At 35.3% G+C, this 12,520-nt stretch overlaps 1 pseudogene across 1 annotated transcript; it reads right to left on the bottom strand.

Moving 5' to 3' along the window:
* Positions 1-3,146: 3,146 nt before the first annotated feature.
* Positions 3,147-3,547, bottom strand: LOC311176230 (ubiquitin-like protein FUBI; annotated as a pseudogene). Its single transcript has one exon. The product of its transcript is annotated as a ubiquitin-like protein FUBI (transcript).
* Between the last annotated feature and the right edge of the window lie 8,973 nt (positions 3,548-12,520).

Below are 12,520 nucleotides of genomic sequence, written 5' to 3' on the forward strand. Positions count from 1 at the left end.
CCCTATAAAGCTTTTTTATATTTTATAAAATGTTTTCAAAAATATGATCTCCGGGTGGTCCAGAAATGAGCTAGTCAGCTGCTCCATGGCTTATGCTCAGTGTGGAGCTGGGTAAGTTACACTGTGTTTCAGTTTCCTCATCTGTAAAGTGTCTCTTATGGTACCTGTACAGTCCTCAAAGTTTTGGTAACAGGATTAAATGAGTTTATAAAGTATTTAAGGCAATACTTATTTGTAATTTATGACTGTTAAAAAAACTTAAAGGGAATAATACTTGCAGTAACACTTTATTATTGCCTTTCCAGTGCTAAGAATTTATAACTCAGAGAAATAAATAAAAGACTAGTCTAAGCTCCTATGACTACTAAGGATTACAACTCTGATTCCAACCCAGTTATTCTGTTCCAAGTCTAAATCCCATTCTTCTTCACATACATTAAATCCTGCATATTAGATCTTTAAATTACATATATTTCAGCATTTATTTACATATCATGCATCCAGTAATTGTGATACACAGTTTCTGTATAATGAGGTACCTTTATCTAGCAATCTTCCATAAACTTTTTTTTAACTATTTGGATTCTTTTTTAATTTATGCATACAAGAGCTGAGGTATAGGCCAGAGGTGGGGGGGGGGCTGAGAGGATTCATCAGAGACAGAGTGGGGAACAGAACAGGTGGATCTACTGAAATACATTGTTGAAGGGAACAGTAGACAAGACAAGAGAGGTCTGCTGTGCCATGTTGGTTAGTTCCCTGGCCGGGGATCGAACTCATTTGCAGTGGTTGCAAATAGCTTCATAGTGCTGAGATTTAACCCTTTGCGCCACCAGGGAGGCTCATTCCATAAATATTTTATCAAGTAAAAGATCACATACTTTCAATGCATTGTAGACTTCACATCCAGTTTCTTTACCCACTTTATCAGCAACCTTAAAACCTATACCTGAGCAAGATACCCTCTAATGAGAGCCCAGAAGACAGTTAAAAGTATGTATTATTATATTATATCTGTATCTTTTATGGTCTGGTTAAAATGAAGACAGGCCACTGTAAGTCATACCACAGAAGTTCCCAAATAACCTCCACACATCAACAGTCAGAATCTCCTCTGTGGCATGGGTCTTAACAAGCATGGCTGCTCTAGCCTTATTACCAAGCATTTAATTTGACTTTCCATGTGCCAGGGATTGTGTTCAGGGCTGGGAAAACAGGAAAGACAAAACCTCTTTTCAAAATGCTCATGGTCTAGTAACATATATGTATTACATACACACGCATATTTAAAGAGTTACAATGGAACATGATTTCTTGCATGTTGGAGATATAATCCAGATACCAGGATGAAAATATAAACAGGAATTAAAGGAAACTTCAGCTTTTATTATTTACATTTATCTTTTTTTTATACTTTTTAAAAGGACCATATATATTACTTTTAGAATTTAAATATTTTTGAAGGAAAAAATGAAAACTAAAACTGTGTCCAAAACAAAAAATCAGTGTATAGGTGAACAAGGGAATGATGAGAATTGTAGGAAGAAGGAGGTATAAAGAGCAAATGCAGTAATGAGGGAGTAACTGACTTTGTCCTAAGTTATGTAAATTTTGTAAGAATTTTAGTTGTTTATCAGACACATGTTATGAAAGAGGTCTTTCAGGCTTTGGAAGAAGCACTTGCCAAGTTGCAAAGGAATGGAAATAGGTGGGTTGGACAAGGAATGATGCTAGTTTTCTCTTTAGTAATATCATAAAATGTAGTGCAAAAATGGTGCTGAGAGAGACCACAGAATCCAACAGTGCCTGAATCTTGATAGGCTCTCTACAATCTGCTAAGAATATCATCTTCTTATATTTGAAAGGATTTTAAGTAGAGAACTACCATTGTGAGATTTATGCTTTGGACTGACCACTTTTAGATCATTTCCTAGATCCACTCAATCATTCAATCATTATCAAATATTAAGCAGTGAGTACCATTCTTTGTACTATGGATACACTCAAAAACAAAACAGACAAATGCCCAGTAGTATACTGAAGCTAACGTATACTATATAGTTTGTAGGAGCTAATTTTTACACTTTGAATAATTTTGCAAACTGGTCATTAAAACTTGGTAGCTTGAAACGGGAACATTTACACCATGGAAGCTGGCTTATGTTACAAATCAGGCCTCCCCCAACCAGAGGTCTGGCTATTTATGTATCTACCAACTCACCACTGAGAGATCCAAGATATCATAGGGTGTGCATTTAATATAAGCATGCAATTACATTAATTATATTGCGTATAAAAATATATATAGCTTACATTGTTTAAAAGATATGCTATGGGGAAATAACAGAGCAGAGTATAGTTCATCAAAGCAAGGACTTGGGCAATGTTTCTCTCAGTCTGTGCAAGGCTCTGAGATGGGAGTAAGCCTGGTGTAATTCTGGGAGAGTGACACAGCAAATGCAGCCTGGGCCAGGTGACTGACAGGAGGACCATTGAGGAAATAATAATGATAGAAAGGGTCAATGTGAGAACAGGCTTATATGAACTTTGTCTTTTAGGCTACGTGAAATACGGAGTTATGGGAGAATTTCAAACTGCGGGGATGACATGATCTGGTTATGAAGTGATCATTTGACACTAGGCTCAGCATCCATATTCTAGTTGCAAGGCTTTACAAATAAAAACTAAATTTTACAAAACTTCATTATACCCTTTTCTCGGATATAGTTTTGGCCTTACAATATTAACAAATGTCCCCGTAAAAGTGCTCCACCTCCTAATTTTCTTATATGCAAGCTGATTCTTATCATCCCTGAATGTTGTAAGTGAAAACCTGGCTCATGAAATAGAGGGTCAACACTACCTAGCAGGCAAATCTCCTTCCCTTCTCCCATATGACCAGATGATTCTGCAACTTCAGGTTGGACAGAGCCATGGCCTTGTACACAATTGTCCATGACCAAGTGCAGTGAAATAGCTCCTGGCTAAATAGAAGAGCACGCTTTATAGTTAAAAAGTCCGTATTATACGATTTTCCCTTGCACCTTCTCCTCAGTGAATTCCAATGGTGTAAGTCTTTATGTACACTGATTTTTTTTTTTGACCGGATGGAATGGCTTTATTAGAGAAGCCAAGGTTACAAAAACTTAAGAGTTGGCATGGGGCCCTTATTCTTGCCAGAGGTGGGCACGACATTGACAAAGCGCCGATTGTATTGCATCCGCCGCTTGGCCCGCCCAGTATTCTTCTTCTTCTTCTCCTGTTTGGCTACTTTGGGAGTCTGACCTCTCACTTTCCCAGTACAGGCCAGAGAAGCATGGACTTTACCTCCTAGCATGCGGCCGGCTACTTCCAGAGTGGTCAAGGCCTCTACCCCGCACTGGCCTAGGGTTGCCTCATCCTCAAGGGGAGTGCCTGCCAGAAGCACGACTTGGTCTTCCAGGGCGATGCCCTCCAGCGAGGCTACCTGAGCCTTGATCTGGGCGACCGTCTCCTGGCTGGTCACCTCGAGGGTGTGGAGCTCCTGGGCGCGGACAAAGAGCTGCATGTCGGCGACTGAGCGCGGTCACAGCTACTGCTGCTGCGAAGATGGAGTCGGGAAAGAGGAAGGAGCAACGGCGGGCACGTCTTAGCTGACTCCTGCGTGCTCGTCACTTACATTGATTTTTTTAAGAGGTAAATTCTTAGAGGTCAGAGACTGTTTCACTGAATTTGAGAACCACACAACGTTGTCATCCACAAAGAACTAGTTAAAAATATCACAATGTTAATGATACTGATGGTAAAGGAAAAAAACCTCATAAAAAGACAGTGAAAATCATTTTAAGTATGGTCAACAGATGACTTTTTTTCTCTTACCACACACACACAAAAATGAGCTGAGAAAGTGTTAGTGGAAACCCAAAACAGAATCAGGGAGTTTTATTTAGTGTAAATTAGTGTACAGTCAATACAGAGAACCAAAGAGAAGATAAAGAACACATAGTATTCCAAGGAGCCACAGTCTGTATCGATGTCTTAAAGTGTGGTGGGCAGCTTGTTCTAAATCTTTTCAGTAACCATTCCAAAATGTGATGAGAGTCTGAACTAGGGGAAATAAGGGAACTAAAGTGTGCATTATAAATTCTATAAGGGTAAAGTAAGCAAAACATTCCCAAGCCCTTGATCATTTGGCAATGTTTTACACAGACCACAATGGTATTTCTCAAAGGCCTCAATTATGTAGCCACTACATTTAGTCATAATATAAAAAACAGTATTTTAAGACAACATCTGGTCATGAAAATAACGTTGATAACTGCAAGGTATTTCTTTAGAGGTTATCTATATTTTTATCTTATTTCTGAGAATGACTGGATAAGCTGAATAAACTACAGCCATTTTTTTTTCTGTCAGCTGTGTATTATTTAACAAGGTGAATTTTTATTATTTATCATTTGTTCATGGTCTCTCTAGTCTGAATACAGTTCAGTGATTAAAATATAGGTTTATATCAAGATACAAAAAGGCTACTGGTGTTCTTTGTGAATTCTGAACAATTTAATAAACAGATGAAACAGTTAACAAATGTGATTTGAGGATTTTTTGAGGCGCAGATTATTGATAGCATACAACATCAATAGAATGAATATATGCCACTGTCTCTTCACTCTGTTTCAATTCTTTGATAGGTGTAGCAGCGATCAATACAATAAGACTCAGCACTTCTCCATCAAATTTGTATTTGGTACAAACAAATGAAAAATAATGCCTCCTACTTGTCTGATATAGAAACATGTATAATACAATAGGATATATATAAATTCAATATGCTTTGCTTTTTCCTTTTTGAAGAATAATGTTTAAAAGATAATTATACTAATTCTACTTGCCTGCATTGATATAATAGGATGGCATCTATTCAAACTTTTCTAAATGTATATGAAAGTAATAAAGGCAAGAAAAAACACAAGTAATGATTTTGTGTAAGTTACTTCTTAAAAAATAAATTAATGAGTTCAAGCAGTGACTAAACTGGTTCATTAATATGGTAAAAAACATAAAAGTGTGAGAAAACATTATATCACATGAAAGATACTTTATTTTTCAAAAGACAATTTTAAAGAAACTACAAGTTATCCAATCTCCTGGAAAATCAGAAGCAATTTTTGATAAGATTTTCATGAAAAAAATCAGCCACTTCTAACCTATGTTTCTTCTATAGAATTCTTTTTGCATCAATGTTTCTGTTCTTTCCAGTAGATTTTTCTTGTGGTAAAAGTAAAATATGTCCAAAATAAACTCACACTTCAAATAATTACAATAACCTATGATTACAGAGTTATCTATATCTATACAGTTTGGCTTTGTAATAGTTAAAATTCCATCCATTTAATATCACTAATTATTTTCTCTCTGCAGCTTTGATGGGTTAGTTATAGCCTAGAATAAAAAACACTGTGGTAAGGACAACTGTACAGCAAGGTTAAGTACCTTCTTGTCTTTGGTACCAATAATTACCTTTAAACACAAAAAAGGCTGTTTTCAGATTTGACAGTTAATTTACTAATGAGTATGTGGACCCAATTTATAATAAAGTAATATTGACCAGAAATAATCCTGCATTGGTACTCATATGAATTATTTTATTGTTCATGTCCTCTATTAAATAAATTGGAAAGGATTAATTTTGCAAGATGGGATTGTCAGAGACTGCTGCATAAACTAGATGCATGTCAGCACTAAATTTAATTATTGATCACAATACAATAGTGCTGAGTGTTCCAATCCCCAACAGCTTCCAGTAACTATCAGCAGATTCCAAATATAGAGACTGAAGTAAAAATTTGATTGCAGATGACTACATTTTTAATAAATAAATATTTCATCAGCACTAAATAAAAATTTAATTTTGCAGTACTATTTAGATTATTCATTGAACCATGGAACAAATGAACAATGAATGGAGGGTGACTCCCTTCAAGATACAAATTTTATTTTAATGGTTTAATGGTCTCATTATCCATGGGATTATTTTGCTCTCTTCATTTTGGCAAAGAAATGAAACTCATAAGAAGGCCATTTAGAGCATACCTTTGTGTAGTTGAAAAAAATAAAGTGGAAACTGAGTGGTTTGGATTCACATCTAGATTTCTGGACCATAGTCTCCTGCTATACATTATAGACTGGTGCTGTACCAAAAATATGTATTGGGATGTAACTTGAAATGTGGCAATTTGAAACTACTTGAAAACTGAAAAATTCACTAGGGTAATAGGATATAAAATATGAAATAAATATTAAGGTTTTGTAATTGAGCTTGTCTGTATACACAAACTGACTGGATTGTCAAACAGAATTTAGTCATCATGAATATTACCTTAATTGATAAGTCATTTTGACATTTTTCTTGATTTTAGCAAATAGACCCACAGTCACTCCTGCTAGAATTACGGTTAAAGAATCACTGAGTGTGTATGGAGATATACCGTTATCTATCAGAACTGAATTAGATGATAAGTTCTGCTACCAAGAAAATAGATATGATCTTAGTTTCAGGGCTATTCTCTATGAAAATGCAAATATTCCATGTATGCAATATTTTATTATCTAACCATAAAATTTTACTTAAAATAAGAAAATAAAAAGATAAATTAGGGTGGCTATTATAGTTTGTATGAATTGTACTATTCATTCTATGGTTAGTGTTCAAATAAAAGCACAAAAATAATGAATACCGTGTGAAATACATGGTGATAGGAAAGTCATTTTAAGTCAGAAAAAAGCAGCAAAATTGGTGTACTAAATAAATCTTAAGAGAATCAAGATGCCTATAGCTTTTTTCAAGAATTTATAGAGTGAAATTCATGCAAATGTTGATTAGATCATTTGACTCATTCAACCCATGTTAATTTGAAGTAAAACTTTAAAATTAATATATTGTTTTCATTTTGATAAGCACTGGTAAGGGGAAAATTCATCATTATTCTAATAAATTTTTGAACATTATCTTGACAATTTTTCAATTTCCTTTGACCTTTTGAACAATAGCTTTACACATTAATTCTTTACTCTAAAATTCATCAGTTTGGTTTGAAGTAGAACTTATTCTTCTCTGTCTTGAATTTGAATCATTATTCATTTTTGTGTTACAATAATAAATTAGTAAACTAAAAATAAAAAGGTTCTGAGATGGATCTTACCTTTTTATTTTTAGTTCACTAATTTATTGCACATGAATGCAATCCCAGAAATTCTCTGTACTTCTGTCATAATTTTTTTAAGTTTTTAAAAATTATTTTTAATTGAATAGTCGAAATTTGTAGTTGTCATTAAAATGTAAAGATTGGTTTTAAGAAGATTCAATTTATGGCGAAATTCATCACCATTTCACCAATCTTCACTCTCAATAGAGTAAACAGCAGTTCATACATTTATACGCCATAGTATGCCCCATACATCTTATGTGTATGTAATCATTTTGAGTTGTTTTGAGCGGACAGTTGGAGAGAGTGCTTGAGGTATATCTTATGTCAGTTCTCTCTCTCAGAGGCCTGAGGGTTGGTGATGGCTGAACCCCATGCCAAAGGTTGCAATTTCTGTCAGGTAACCCTATTTTACTGTTATAGATTTCACAGCATTTTGGTAAATATTGCCCCTCCTTACCCCTTCAAGTGAAGAAGTGATAATGGTTTCCTACTGTTACTAGTATCAAGGTACTTCACCATCCTTGCTCATCTTCACTTCCATATCTTTGGAAATTGTCCCTTTATTACAATCTCTTTAATCATCCTTTGGGTGTGTGATCTGTCTCCTGCAGGTTTATAACTGATAGCAACATAAAAGAAGTTCTAAATGTGTAAAGACCAACCACTGTTCTGAATGTGAAAACAGAATCTACAAAAACATCGTTTCCCATAAGTAATTTGTAGATATATAGATAATTCTAATGAAAAGACCCATTTATAATTTTTAACTTTATAGAATGACTCTAGAACATCCCCAAAAATTTAGAATGTCTAAAAAAAATTTGGAAAGTAATATTGATAGCAGTGGGCTTCTGTGTGTGCGTAGTTTTTTTTTTTTTTCAGTTTTTATTTTTTTTTAATAATAAATTTTATTTTTATATTCCCCATACAATTGCAGCCCCCCCATTCTGACCCTAATCCCTCCCCTCCCACCCCCGCCCCCCTAAAAGTGTCTCTGGTTCATAGTTTTTTGTTGATTTTGATTTTCACTTTCTTATAGTTATTCATTTTCCTGGTCCTTTATTTAAGTTTTCTAGATTCCTGCTATGAGTGAGACCATCCGGTATTTTTCTTTTTCTTTTTGGCTTATTTCGCTGAGCATGATCCCTTCCAGCGCCATCCATGTTGCTGCAAATTGCATGTGTTTATCTTTTTTGAATGCTGAGTAATATTCCATGGTGTATATGTACCACATCTTCTTGATCCAGTCATCTATTTTTGGGCATTTGGGTTGTTTCCAAACCTTAGCTATTGTAAACAGTGCTGCTATAAACATAGGGGTGCAGGTGCTCTTTGGAATTGATGTTTCTGTGTCCTTTGGGTAAATACCTAGGAGTGGAATTGCTGGATCATATGGAAGCTCTATGTTTAGTAGGTCCAGAAATCTCCACACAGCTCTCCACAGTGGTTGGACCAGTTTGCACTCCCACCAACAGTGCAGAAGAGTTCCTTTTTCTCCACACCCTCGCCAACATTTGTTGTTGCTAGTTTTTTTAATATGTGCCATTCTCACTGGTGTGAGATGGTATCTCATGGTAGTTTTGATTTGCATTTCCCTGATGACAAGTGATGTTGAACATTTTTTCATATGCCTGTTGGCCATTTGCATTGTTTTTTTTTTGTTTTGTTTTTTTTTTTTTTTGGTGGGGCCCTTGCCAGCGGCTGGGAAACGAACTGGTGCCACCAGGGAAGGCCCCAGTGGGCTTCTGTTAAGAAACATTAAAACTGGACCTCCCTGGTGGTGCAGGGGTTAAAGACAGTGCTATCAAGCTATCACCAGCCACTGTAGCATGAGCTCAATCCCTGCCTGCCAGGCCAGCGAGCCACCCACATGGCACAGTAGACCTCTTCTGCCTTGCCTACTGCTCCCCTCAACAGTGTATTGCAGTAGACCTACCTGTTCTGTTCCCTCCCCACTCTCTCTGGTGAATCCTCTCAACCACCCACACCTCTGGCTTACACCCCAGTTCTTGTATGCATAAACAAATAAATGAATCTTTATATAAAAAAGAAACATTAAAACTATGAAAAGTGGATACTCAAAGAAATATGGAATTGCATCCAGAACTCACAGATGGATAATAGAAAGGGTCTTTGCAAGAAGACCCTATTACAGAAAATTTAAATCAAATAAGGATACCATCACTTATTAGGAAACTAGGGGAGTTAATCACTATAGGATAATTATTTAATCATTTAGAAATGAAATTTAGATTCTCCTCCAATCACCAAACGTCTGAAAACAAAATAACTAAATGAAATTATTCAAAAGATGAAAGAACAAAACTGCAAAATGCTGAAAGTTACTATAAATGAAAAGACTAATAATTTTGACTACTTTTGACCCCTAAAAAGAATTCATGAACAATATAAAGTATACAATTAATTTGTGATGACTATGTTGCTGTTGGAGCTATAAATGATGACATTCTTTTCTACATTTTTTGTATTTTTTCTAAATGATTTTGAATTGTTTTTATAAAATAATAATAATATGTTAACAAAAACATATCCAAAACTCCACTTTGCAGATATTTAACATTACATTTCATCCTTTGGGGGATGGTATTGGATTGGGATGGTTAGCCTAAATATAATAATCCATATCTTTTGCCCAAAAACTGGTTCAGTTAGGATAAAAAAGAGAAAATCACAGATTTGATATACTTTTTTAAAGATTTATTTTTAATTATTTAGGCATATAAGAATTGGGGTGTAGTCAGAGGTGTGGAGGGCGAGAGGATTCACCAAGAGACAGAGTGGGGAGCAGAACAGGTGGATCTACTGAAATATGCTACTGAGGGGAGCTGCAAGACAGGAGAGGTCTGCTGTGCCATGTGGGTGAGCTCCCCGGCCAGGGATCGAATTCATGTTGCAGTGGCTGGTGACAGCCTGATAGCACTGACTTTAACCCCTGTGCTACCAGGGATGACCAGATTTGATTTAAATAACAAATAGAATTCTTCTTTGCTCTGGCAATATAGTGTATGGATATGATATCTAGAATTCCTAGCTTCCTAGCTATTTTTTTTTCCATGAGGGAAACTGGCTTGATAACACACCTAACATATGGGGAAAGGCAAGGTTGTGAAAACTATAGAGAACAGATACCTCATCAAATTTTACTTGAAGACTATCTGTATAATATTGGAATTGGATTCAGCTACTAGTAATAGAAACTTCAGAAATTCAAGGTATGACAATTTATATGAATGAAATCTGGATAGGAACAAAAACCCTCTGATACAATAACCAATAACTGAGGCTGCTACTGGACCTCCAATAATTTAATCCCCAAGATGGCTGCTGGAGTTCACCCCATCTTCTCCACCTTTCTGGCAGAAAGAAGGGAAAGGGCAAAGAGTTCAAATAAAGAATACTAGTCAGGGCCTCCCCAGTGGCGTAGTGGTTGAGCGCTGGGCTGCGAAGCTGCCTGCAGCCTCTGCAGCACTGGTTCGATCCCTGGCCACCGGGCGAGGGTCCCACATGGCTCACAGACCTCTCCTTCCGGCCGCTGCTCCCCTCAGCAGTGTATTTCATCAGTCTGTCTATTCTGCTCCTGCTCCCCGCTCTAGCTCTGGTGGATTCTCTCTCACCCTCCCGCGTTTCTGACTGTACCCAGTGCTTGTATAAATAAATAAATAAATCTTAAAAAAAAAAAAAATACTAGTCAACTGAGTCCTAGAAGCCTCACCTAGGGATTTCCAACTTTTCCTCTTTACACAAAACAGCAAACTAAGGTAAATACATTTGTTTTGGTTTTGTTTTTGCTCTACAACATAACCACCTTAAGTAAAATCAGTGTTTCATTATTAGGGAAAAAATATTTTAGCTAGGTAATGAATAGACTTAGCTATCCTGTTGAAACTTGAGCACTTCACACACAAACACACACATAAACACACACACAATATTTAATGTGTAAACCAATTCAATTTTCAAAATAGTGATTAACTTTGACTTAAAGTATTTTTGTTTTACCTGTAACACCTTGCAATATTTTTGAGATTATGTCTCACAAGAGCAATATTCATGAATTGCAATAACTATTCCATAAGTTTACTTTTTCACTCATGTTATCCTTGAAAATAATAACATCCAAGTCTATGGCACACTTAATCTAGGTTTAAGTCAATCTCTGAAAAACTTAACAGTAAAGAGATTTCAATATATTGAATCACTCCTATAATAAGTATGATGTATTAGAACTGGTATTACAATACAATGTATTGATTGCATTTATTTTATTTATTTAGTCCATTTATATAATTTTAGTCATTTATCAATATAAAAACGAATGTTTGCTTCAACTTTCTTTTTAATTCTTCTGCTTCGGAAATTTCTGCTCTCTCCACTATCCCTCAACTTTCCAAATGAGATCTATGAAAAAATATATTTTCATCCACTTCAGTATTTATATTTACTTACATCTACCTCTATTTTTCAATACCATTTCGCCAAGTGTTATGTAAACAACTTATTAATGTAAAAAATAGAAAAGTAAAATTGCTTTTATTTGGTTCAATCATGCTGAGAAACTAAATAAAATACCAATATACATCAAGCATGATTTCCTGAATATGTCTTTACTCAAAAACTTCTACTATTTCAAACAATAAAATCTATATAGTAATTCCTATGTTAACTGGCAATGAGGCTGTAGGTAACGACAATCAGCTTCAACCAAAACCACAGGCCCAAATTAACGGCAATAAAAGGCTCCTGAGCATCAGAGAAAGTAGATGTCACAAAGATTATGTATTATAGGTTGGGCATGGAATTATCCTCAGGACAGAACAAATTGATTTAGTGTATATTTGACTAAAGTAAACATTAAAGGGTAAATAAGTAGAAACAAAAGAGTTTATGGGTAGATTAGAGAAAAATATTTCTCTAAAATAACCTAGCAAATCATTGGGAGACCCAAAGGCCATTATTCATCCATTCATTGATCCCACACTTACGTATTAAGGATTGTTTAAATATTAAGTATCTTTCCAGCACATAACATTCATACACCTATATACATTCATATACATTCACACACATATAGGCAAACGAAGCTCCTTTTCTCAAGAGTCTTCTTGGATTAGGGATGTACAGATAAATGTATATAAAATTAACAAAGCAATTATAACAGAATCTGATGAGGATAAATAAAAAGAGTGTGCATGCTTTTTTACTAGGATGGTCAAGGAAAAGATAACTTTGAGCTGAAGGTATGAGGAAAGCAAGTTATGAGAATATAGGGAAATAAGCATTGGAGTAGAAAAGCAAACACAAAAACCTTACAG

Source organism: Talpa europaea (assembly GCF_964194135.1).
Source record: "Talpa europaea genome assembly, chromosome: 1".
Classification (NCBI taxonomy): domain Eukaryota; kingdom Metazoa; phylum Chordata; class Mammalia; order Eulipotyphla; family Talpidae; genus Talpa; species Talpa europaea.